Genomic DNA, 12,196 nt, shown 5'->3' on the forward strand with positions numbered 1-12,196 from the left:
ATTTACCATCACTCCTTTAATAATTGGACAGTGATTGTTCTGTCGGTGATTTATGGTCAGTCCTTTAATAACTGGATAGTGATTGTTCTGTAGGTGATTTCCGGTCAGTCCTTTAATAATTGGACAGTTATTGTTCTGTAAATCATTGGTTATTTCTTTAATAATTGGATAGCTATTTTTCCAGAGTTGATCTGATCATTTCTTTATTGTTTTTATGGATGATTCTCCAAAGAATTGTGAACAACTATTAGCATTTAAATAAGTCTGTATTTGCTTTTATCTCAAAGTAAGTCTTTTATGGACACTCCCTCATAACCTGAGATGGGGAATTCTCTCGATTTGTTTTGTGGACGATTCCTTATTTGTGACGATCTGATTTCAATTTCTGTGATTTGTGGAATCCCTTTGAGCCGCAGGTACGTTGATGTTAATCTGTTTCTCTATCTGTATGTACGTGGTCCTGATCTGGGGCTGTTCCAGTAGAAAGGGCTCTCCCTGCAACCACTAACTCTTGCGCATTATAATTGTCCCGTGTTCAGATTTGTGAAGAATGAATTTGGAATAAGTTCTAATTTTCTGAGACATTAATTTTAAAAAGCATTTTTTTTGAGAAGCAGAAATTTGTTCCCCACTGCAGTGAATTGAATTTTCATCATTGAACCTGACCCATGCAGTTAAACAAGTCAGTTTACCTGTCTGTGTCTCAATCTCTTAGGCTTCTCCGATCGGACAGTTTGATGTTTGAAGTGACAGAGATTGCATTATTGGATCGTTTGGTCTGTCCCTCCTATTATTTCTATTTATTTATATCATACTTAAATATATTGTTTTCCATCGATACTGCTGTGTTTAATTGACTGGCAGTAATAGGATAATGTAAGCAGAGAGTCTCAGAGCAGGTTTTCTTTGTGTGGAAATCCAGCGTCCAATGAACTGCTCACTCCATGACAACCTAAATTCATAATTTCTCACAGAAAATGTGGTCAGATTTGGTGGTCTTGTGCATTGAAGCTGAGTTCTACCTTATTCTAATAAACTAGTGAGTGAGTGTTTCTGAACAGTCTGTAACTGTGTAACTATTTATCCCACAGTATCACTGTTTCTGTTAGGCCGTCTAAGATTCAGCTGTTTTATTCTGAGCTTTTAACCTGAGTCAGTTTGCATGTGCTAGGTTCGGGGGTACTCATTCAGCACAGGTTAAGGATAGAGCCTGGGATCTTCCTGATCTCTGCCTGGAGCTCGATACCATACTGGATATGAACCTTTAATTATGTTCATCTAATTCCCTCCTCTCTCTTTCGCAGTCAGTCTGGGTGTACCTGAGTGAGCAGATTGTTCTGCCCCATTCCCATATCAAATACATTGAAGATGGCCAACAGACGGACAGTGACAAAGGAGATGGATAAATCGAGTCTTCATACACACCACAGTGAGATCAAATCACCCACAGTGAACAGGGGGTAGAGTAAGCACAGACGGAGGATGGGGCCTGGGATCATCCTGTGCTCTGTGTGTGCAGCTCAGTACTACACTTTTGGTGAGCAGCTTACTCAGCATAGGCTGGGGATGGAGCCTGGGATCATCCTGTCCTCTGTTGATGGAGCTCAGTACCCATAACAGTGACTCAGCACAGGTTGTTTATCGTGCCTGGAATCTTTCTGTGCTGTATGTGAGGAGCTCACTACCCATACCTTTGAAAAATATCTCATTATCACAAGTCAGGAATGGAGCCTGGGATTTTCCTGTGCTCTGCGTCGGGCTCAGTAACTCACTGGCTGAGAGCAGCTCACTCAGCACAGGCCGGGGATGGGGCCTGGTATCTTCCAGTTTCTGTGTGTGGTACTCAGTATCATACCTGTGTTAAACGTCTCTTTCTGCATAGGCCTCTGATGGATCTTGATTCTGTCGCTACTCTCTTTTGATTGTCCCTTCCTTAGTCCGTGCTCTGAGCGCTCTGGTGATGTCAGGGAGCTGGACCTAGGAATATCCAGCTACTGAGAAGACAGTGGGTATATCACAGACACACAGGCAGCTGATTGGTCAAAACAGCTCATCACTGAGGTGACCGGACTGGAAACGGGATTGTGGGTAGCGGGTCACTGATTCTGGTCATTGTGGGTGTTAATAGTCATGGACCAAGGATAATTTGTTAAAGGGTCACTGACCTCCGGTTTCATTATTTTAAATAGCATTTGACCGCTGATCTTAACTTTCCCAGCAGAACGAGCAGGGGGAATGAGGATCAATGGTAATGGTCGCTATAATACAGAGCTCACTCTACATTTCCCTATACTGGGAGTGGTCAATACTGACACTGGGTATAAATTGGGAGTTCACTGTCAGCGTAATGCAGAGGGAGCTCTGTATTATACCTACCCTGGAATTGCTTGATACTGGCACTGGGTATATAATGGGGTTCGCTGTCAGGGTAATGTAGAGTGAGCTCTGTATTGTACCTACACTTGGAGTGCTCGATACTGACACTGGGTATATCGTGGGGTTCACTGTTTTGGCAATGTTCAGGGAGATCTACATTGTACCTACACTGGGAGTGCTTGATACAGACACTGGGTATATAATGGGGTTCACTGTCAGGGTAATGTAGAGGGAGCTCTGTATTGTACCTACACTGGGAATACACGATGCTGACACGGGGTATAAATTGGGGATTCACTGTCATGGTAATATAGTGGGAGCTCTGCATTGTGCCTACACTGGGAGAGCTTGATACTGATACTGGTTATAAATGTGGATTCACTGTCAGGGTAATGTAGAGGGAGTTCTTTATTTTACCTACACTGGGAGTGCTCGACACTCACACAGGGTATAAAGTGGGGGCTCACTCTCAGGGTAATGTAGAGGGAGCTCTGTATTCTACCTACACTGGGAGTGCTCGTTACTGACACCAGGTATAAAGTGGGAGCTCACTGTTAGGGTAATGTAAATGAAGCTTTTTATTTTACCTACACTGGGAGAGGTCGATACTGATATTGGGTATAACGTGCAGGTAGGAACATAGGAACGGGATAGGGCTGTTATACCCTCGATTATACTCCACTATTCACGATGATCCTGGTTGAATTGTCTTCGAACACCCTTCCCTTATTTTCTCTCCTTTGCAGTCTGGTTCTGATTTTAAGATCACATCCCCTTGTCCTTGATTCCCCGACTAGAAAATAAACTTTCTATCTCCCTTCTCGATACTTTTCAGAGTCCTAAAACCCTCACTCAGTTGGAATCATCTCTGAACCTGCTATATTCCAGAGAATACAAGCCTTGTTTATATAACCTTCTTTGGGCTCCTTATCTCGAGAGACAATGTGTAAGCGCCTGGAGATGGTCAGTGGTTTGTGAAGCAGCGCCTGGAGTGGCTATAAACGCCAATTCCGGAGAGACAGGCTCTTGCACAGGTGCTGCAGATTTTTTTTTTTTGTCGTGGCTGTTACACAGTTGGCTCTCCCCTTGCGCTTCTGTCTTTTTTCCTGCCAACTGCTAAGTCTCTTCGACTCGCCACACTTTAGCCCCGAATTTATGGCTGCCCGCCAGAAGCAGCCATATTCCAGAGAATACAAGCCTAGTTTATATAACCTTACCACACAATTTAACCCCTGGTGCCCTCATATGATTCTGGTGATTCTGTGTTACTCCCCTTCAATAGCCAATATATCTTTTCTAAGATGCGCTACCTGGAGCTGTACACAGTCCTCCAAATGTGATATAGACAGGGTTTTATATATCTGCAGGAAAATCTCCACCTTTATATGTTCTTATATATAATTGGACTTTGGTATATGGAACATAATTTTGAAGACTGCAGGTGATACAACAGTTAACAATGTAGTGAATAGTGAGTAAGACAGTAACAGACTGAAATGTGACGGAGGCAGACTGGTGAAATAGACAGGAGCATGGGAGATACAATTTAATTTGGATATGTGTGAAGTGAACTACTTTGTGGAAACAATATGGGGACGGCAGCATAATGTTAATGTTACTGGGCTGGTAATCCAGAGTCCTGGACGAATGCTGTGGAGACATCGGTTCAAATCCCACCATTGCAGCTGGAAGAAATTAAATTCAATTAAATGAATGTTGAATTTAAAAAGCTCGACTCATTAATAATGATCAGGTAATTGCTAGATTGTTGTAAACTCCCATCTGGTTCACTAATACATTTCAGTGCTGGAAATCTGCTGTCCTTACCTGGTCTGGCCTACATGTGACTCCAGACCCACAGCAATGTGCTTGACTCTGACCTGCCCTCTAAATTGGCTGAGCAATCCATTCAGTTGTTTTTAACTATTACAGTAAAATAGCACTGTGGGCGCCCCTACACCACAAAAACTGCAGCAGTTCAAGAAGGCAGCTCACCACCACCTTTTCAAGGGCAATGAGGGACGTGAAATAAATGCTGGCCTAGCCAGTGACACTCACAGTCCATGAACTAAATCTAGAAAAACACATGCTGTTGCAGTAGAATCTAGATGATGCTATTCTGAGTGGGGTCCAAGAGCAGAGGTACCTAGGGAGCATAGAGACAAATCTTTGAATGTAACAGAGCAAGTTGATATCGCAGTTAAGAAACCGTTACGGATATTTGGTTTTGCAAATGTAGGCAATCCTTTAAAAAAGTAAGGATCTCATTCGAAACCTTTACACTTCACTGGTCCGTCCTCAGCTGGAGTATTGTGAATAATTCCCAGCACCATACTTTCATAAGGATGTAATGACCTTGGAGAAGGTAACAGGGAGGTTGAAAGGATGATATTAGACACGAAGATAAGAAATAGGAGCAGGAATAGACCATATGCCACGTCGAGCCTGCTCCACCATTCAATATAATCATGGCTAATCTTGCTCTTCAGTTTCCTGCCTGCTCCCATATCCCTTGATTCTTTGAGACACCAAAATCTGTCCATCTTAGCCTTAAAATACATTCAATGATGGAACATCTACATTTCTCTGGTGTAAAGATTTCAAAGGATTCACATTGCTTTGAGTTTAAATACATATTTTCATCTCGGTCCCAAATGATCATCTGCTTATCCCAGCCAGGGCAATGACCTCTCACTATCTACCCTGTCAAGTCCCTTCAGAATCGTGTATGTATCAATAAGGTCACCTCTCATTCGTCTAAACCCCGGAGACGATAGACCCAATTTACTCAGTGTCTCATCACAGGACAACGCCTCATCCCAGAGACCAATCCAGTGAACCTTCACTGTACTGCCTTCAATGATTTAAATATGGAGACCACAACAGCACACAGTATTCTAGGTGTGGTCTCACCAAAACCCTGTACAATTGTAGCAAAACTGTTTTTTCTGGCATTCCAATCCCCTTGCAATAAAGGCAAACATGCCACATACCTCCCTAACTGATTTCTGTACCAGCATGCCATCTGTCTGTGATCTTTGCACCAGCACCTCAAAATCTCTCTGAACATCAACATTTAGAAGATTTGTTTTTACATTTAAAAGATATCCTGCTTTTCTATTCTTATGAATAAAGTGAATAACTTCACACCTCCCCACATGAGAGTCCATCTGCCAGCTTGTTGTCCATTCACTTAACCTGTCTGTATCTCGTTGCTGCCTTTCTGTTTTCTTCTCACAGTGTTCATTTCTGCCTCCCTTTGTATCATCAGCTAACATCGATACAATAGTCTTAGTCATTAATACGGATTTTAAATAGTTGAGGTGTCAGCACTGATCCTTGTGGTACTCCAGTGTTCACTGCCAGCCAAAATGACCCTTTTTATGCCGACTCATTACTTTCTATCAATTAGCCAAGCCTCTATCCGTGCTAATATATTGCCTCCAAATCCATGAGCCCTTATCTTGCCCATTAACCTTCAAGTGTAGAACCTTGGGGCGGAACAGTGGCGCAGTGGTTAGCACCACAGCCTCACAGCGACCCGGGTTCAATTCTGGGTACTGCCTGTGTGGAGTTTGCAAGTTCTCCCTGTGTCTGCGTGGGGTTTCCTCCGGGTGCTCCCGTTTCCTCCCACATGCCAAAGACTTGCAGGTTGATAGGTAAATTGGCCATTAGCAATTGCCCCGAGTATAGGTAGGTGGTAGGGAAATAGAGGGACAGGTGGGGATGTAGTCGGAATTTGGAATTAGTGTAGGATTAGTATAAATGGGTGGTTGATGGTCGGCATAGACTCGGTGGACAGAAGGGCCTGTTTCAGTGCTGTATCTCTAAACTAAAAACGCCTTTTGGAAATCAAACCAGTCCCCCTTTAACAGCCCTACTAGTTACATCCTTAGAGGAACTCTAATAAATTTGTCAAACAGGATTTCTCTTTAGTAAAACCACATTGACTTGTTCTAGTCACACTGTACGTTTTTACGTGCATGGCTAAGACTTCCTTAATAATAGATTTCAGCATTTTCCCAACGACTGACTTTTGGCTAACAGGCCTGTGGCTTCCTGTGTCTTCTGTCCCTCCTTTGTTGAGCAGGGGTTTTACATTTGTTAACTTCCAATCTGCTGGGCCTGTGTCAGAATCCAGGGAATTTTGGAAAATCATAACCAGTGCATTGAATATCTCTGCAACTATCTCTTTTAGAACCCCAGGATATAAGCCATCACGTCCTGGAGATATATCACATTTTAGTCCCATAAGCTTTTTTACGGATATTAATTGTTCAAATATGCATGATAACTAATATAGAGGGTAACACATTGCAATTTATTGTTAAATTAGATGTCGTCTTTAATACAAAGAGGGTAATATTCTAGGTAATGGTTAAAGTAGGCATGATATCTAATATAGAGTTTAAAACGTTCCAGTTAACTGTGAACTTAGGTTTTGTTCCAAATGCACTGGGCACAATCTTGTTAATTCTTAATTTAGGAATGATAACTAACATTTACAGTAAAATGCTCTGTTTGATTGTTATATAAAGTCATCCCTAATACACAGGGGATAATATTATGGTTAATAAATTAAGCATGATAACTAATATGGGTTGTAAAATGTTCCAGTTAATTGTTAAATTAGCTACCCCTAATAAACAGGGGTATTCTGGTTCGTTGTTGAATTAGGCATAATAAATAACATTTACAGTAAAATGTTTTGGTTATTTGTTAAGTTAGATGCCATCGCTAATATGCAGGTATAATCTGGTTAATTGTTAAATTTGATGTCATCTCCAATAAAGAGGGTGTAATATTATGGTCAATTGTTAAAGAAGGCTGGAAAACTAATGTAGAGTGTAAAACGTTCCTTTTCATTGTTTAATGAGATGTCATCCCTAATACACGGGATAATATTTTGGTTGGTTGTTAAATTGGGCATGATTAATAACAGAGTGTAAAACGTTCCTGTTCATTGTTAAATTAAATGTCATCCCAAATACACAGGGTATAATATTATGGTTAATTCTTAAACTAGGCACGATAACTAATACAGAGTGTAAAATGTTCCAGTTAATTGTTAGATTATATGTCATCCTTAATAAACAGGTTATAACTTTCTGGTTAATTGTTAAATTAGACACGATAGATAATATGGAGTGTAAAAGGTTAGTTAATTGTTAAAGTAGATGTCATTCCTAACACACAGTGTATATTCTGGTTAATTGCTAAGTTAGGCATGATAACTAATACAGTTTAAAACGTTCCAGTTTTTGATACATTAGACTCGTTCCCAATAAACAGGGGCTATTAGGCATGACAATTAATATGTAGCAAAAAATGTTACATTTAATTGTTACATTATATGCCATCTCGAATACACGGGATAGACTTTTCTGGTTAATTATTAAATTAGACATGATAACTAATATGGAGTGTTAAAATGTTCCAGTTAATGGTTAAATTAGTTGTAAACCGTAATACAAAGTGGTAATAGTCTAGTTAATAGTTAAATTAGACATAACTAACAGAGTGTAAAACATTACAGCTAATGGTTAAAGTCAATGTCATCCCTACCACACAGGGTATACTATTCTGGTTAATTGTTAAATTAGCCATGATAACTAATATGGAGAGCAAAATGTTCCAGTTAATTTTTTAATTATATGTCACGCTATTGCACAAGGTATAAACAGGGAAATTTATTATGGGGAACAAATAAATTTTTGATCAACTAAATGCATACTTTGGTTCTACTTCACAAAGGTGAACAGAAATATCATTCCAGAAATGTTGGGGAACACAGGGTTTCGTGTGAGAGAGGAACTGAAGGAAATCAGTATGAGTAGAGAAATTATGTTGGGAAATTGATGGGATTGAAGGCCGATAAATCCCCAGGGCCTGATGGTCTGCCTCCCAGAGAACGTAAGGAAGTGGCCCTGGAAATAATGGATGCATTGGTGGTCATCTCTCAAGATTCTGTAGATCTGGAACAGTTCCTACAGATTGGAGGGTAGCTAATTTAACTCCAATACATAAAAAGGGAGGTAGAGAGAAAGCAAGGAATTATAGACCAGTCAGCCTGACGTCCATCGTGGGGAAAATTCTAGAGTCCATTATCAAAGATTTTATGTCAGAGCACTTGGAGAACAGTGGTAGAATCGGGCAGAGTCAGGATGGATTTACGAAAGGGAAATCATGCTTGAAAAATCTACTCGAATTCTTCGAGGATGTAACTAGTAGAGTTGATGAGGGGCAGCCAGTCGATGTAGTTTATTTTCTCTTTCAGAAGGCTTTCAACAAAGTCCCCCATAAGAGGTTAGCATGTAAAATTAAAGTGCATGGGATTGGAGGTAGTCAATTTCGATGGATAGAAATTGGTTGGCAGACAGGAAACAAAGACTAGGGATAATTGGGTCTTTTTCTGAATGGAAGGCAGTGACTAGTGGAGTACCGCCGGGATCTGTTCTAGGACCCCAGCTATACACAATATATATTAATTATTTAGATAAGGGAACTGAATGTAATATCTCCAGATCTGCAGATGACACAAAACTGGGTGGGAGGGTGTGTTGTGAAGAGGATGCAGAGAGACTTCAGGGTGACTTGGACAAGTTGAGTGAGTGTGCCAATGCATGGCAGATGCAGTATAATGTGAATAAATGTGAGGTTATACACTGGAGCAGGCAACTGAGTTCGATGATCATCCATGATCATAATGAATGGTGGAGCAGGTTCATAGGGCCGAATGGTCGACTCCTGCTCCTATTTTCGATGTGTCTATGATTTTATATTCTGATTAATTGTTATATGAGACACGATGGCTAAGATGGAGTGTAAAAGGTCACAGTTAATTGCTAAATTAGATGTCATTGCTAACACACAGGGTATAGTATTCTGGTTAATTGCTAAATGAGGCATGATAACTAATACAGAGTGTAAAACGTTCCAATTTTTTTGATAAATTAGACTCGTCCCTAATAAACAGAGGACAGTCTAGTTAATTGTTAAATTAGGCACGACAACTAATATGTAGTATAAAATGATACATTTAATTGTTAAATTATATGCCAAACCTAATACACGGTATAGAATTTTCTGGTTAGTTGTTAAATTAGGCATTATAACCAATAGAGACTGTTAAGCAATCCAGTTCATTGTTAAATTAAATGTCATCCCTAATACACAAGGTATAATATTTTGGTTAATTGTTAGACATGAGAGCCAATATGGAATGTAAAATGTTCCAGAGCCATGTCGGCAAAGGATAGCCCTTATCTCCGAGAAGCCACCACTCCATCTGATCCAGTTCAGTGAACAGCAGTAACAACCGGGACTGGGTCAAGACTCAGGTGTCATGGCAGCTGCCTGAGAAGCGGTCACACATTCGCTGCAAGCATCTGCGGTGTTCACATACCAGCTTCACCTAGATTGAGAGGGTTCCTTTAATGTTGACGTCTGCAGCTGGTAGCCTGTCGGGAAGCCTGATGGCTACATGAGTGCATACTATTAACATCACAACCTATGGTTCTCAGGCAATGGTGCCGAATCAATAGTCCTGCGGGCCTAGCTGTGAGAGTCCGTCCTGAAGTGGACATCCTCACTGGCCCTCTGGTGCAGGGCATTGGTGACCTCCCTGATGCAGCGGTGCACTGCTGACTGTGTGACCTCATAAAGGTCTCTGGTAAGCTCCGAAAAGGCTGCAGAGGCGTCAGGCTTGATAACCGCTGTTGCTATGAGGAGCAAAGGCATGGGATTTCCACTGGATGCCGTGTGCTGCTGGTCATCCTTGAGCAGGGCACAGAGATGTGTCACCACCCTCTCTATATGCACAATTTCCTGTGACACTGCTGCTCTACATCCAATGGCATGTCATGTGAGGCCTGCTGATGCACGGCAAATGTAATGGGGAGCTCTTCTTGGGGGCTGCTGCACACGATCTGGGGCCTCGACGTGGATCGGTCCTGCCTGTTGGTATTGCCTCCCGCGCATACGGATCCTCACGTGCAGAGGATCACACAATGTAGGATGAGCCATACCTATTTCCATGTGATAAATAAGGTTGAACCCTGCATGTTTTTGAAGGTTCAGAACAGGGCATGGATTGGTGTTATGGGTACATCAGCTGCTTTCCTGGATCAAATATGTGGCGAACCACGGCATTGCCCATCTTGGCTAGAACTCAGAGTGGCACAGTATGACCACATCAAGATCCTACCAGCTGAATCGATTGCCCTCATCATCCATAAAACCTTAATGTTCCTGCCATTTCTGACAGGCTCCCCACACATAGGGTGCCTAGTGTGTCATTGCCCCATCACAAACACAGAGCGTACACTTTTAAATGGTGGATGGTACACAGTACCTCCCTTCATGCCAGCACAGCCTTCCCTCCAGTAATCCTAAACCCCTCTCTTCTCGAGTGCAGAGTGAGACCCCAGTGTATCATCCTTCGCTCTTCCCTTTAAGAATTAAGAGTTAGACCCCTGAAAAGCCCCCTCCTTTCACCCTTCAGTTCTGCAGAGTGAAACACCTGAATAACAGAACTTAACATTACTGGCGACCGCGTATGCCTCTGAGGACCTGCAGGCTTTTTAAATCGTGAACGGGACGGCACGTAACAGCCTCCCGTTTGTCAAAATTCTCGAAGTTTTAGTGGAGAAGCGGCGGGCCACATAATCAGTAAAGGTAAGTACGTTTTATCATATGCTAATTGTGGTGCCACCACCATGTGGCTGGGGAGTCGCACTGAGGTACACCACCGCCTGTAATAAGCAGCGGGCCCTTCTCGATATCGTGGCTGGTGGCGAGCCACTTCCCGCGGCGTTTTACTGGATCCGGCGCCGGGTCCGCGGTGTTGAGGGGCTGGTAAAATTCAGCCCCTGTAGTTTAAAATGTTCCAGTTAATTGTGATATTATATGCCATCCGTTACACAGGGTATAATTTGCTGATTAATTGTTAAATTAGACATGATAACTAATATGGAGCGTAAAACTTTCCAGTTGATTGTTAAATTAGATGTTATCACGAATACAAAGGGTATGATATACTGGTCAATTGTTAAATTAGACATGGTAACTAATATAGAGTGTAAACTTTTCCAGTTTCTTCTTTTTTTGGACAAATTAGACATCCCTAATACATGGCATATTCTGATTGATTGTTGAATTATGCAAGGTAACTAATACATTGTGTAAAATATTCTGGATAATTGTTACATTAGATCAACCCTAATATCATAGTAGTGTCGTAATCTGCAGGGCTACGGACCAACTGCTGGAGGATGGTATTTGAATATATGGATCGTTTTTCGGCAGGCACAGACACGATGGGTTATGTTGTCTCATTCTGTGCTTTAACCGTTCTGTGATTCTATATTTCCTGGATGCCTTTGACCTAGGCAGACCGTTGGAGAGTGTCTGTTAAGATTCCAGTTCCCATGGGACAACTTCCCTTTCCCATCATGGATCCCCCATTCTCCACGATTACACCCATCGAAAATGCCCCATCACAGCGTCCCCTTAGTCGACATCCCGCAATAACAAACACCAACAAAAACCTTTCCATTAACATTTTTATCCAGCAACACATACAATTGTACAAACAAAGCAGAACTATTCGCCCTTGTGTATTCCACTAGTTCCTGTCTTGTGGGTTCCCTCGACTTGCCTCGTGCTCTTACACAGTGCTTCCCAAATGGCTGCAGCATGGCTGGCGGAAGACTGCTGACTTTCACTGGGGGAGACTGTAGATGGCCTTGCAGGACGTCCTCGAGCAGCTCTGGGCCTTGAGGGCTCATATTCGGATTGCACCACCTCGACATGGGCAGCA

Source organism: Heterodontus francisci, unplaced genomic scaffold (assembly GCF_036365525.1).
Source record: "Heterodontus francisci isolate sHetFra1 unplaced genomic scaffold, sHetFra1.hap1 HAP1_SCAFFOLD_106, whole genome shotgun sequence".
Classification (NCBI taxonomy): Eukaryota; Metazoa; Chordata; class Chondrichthyes; order Heterodontiformes; family Heterodontidae; genus Heterodontus; species Heterodontus francisci.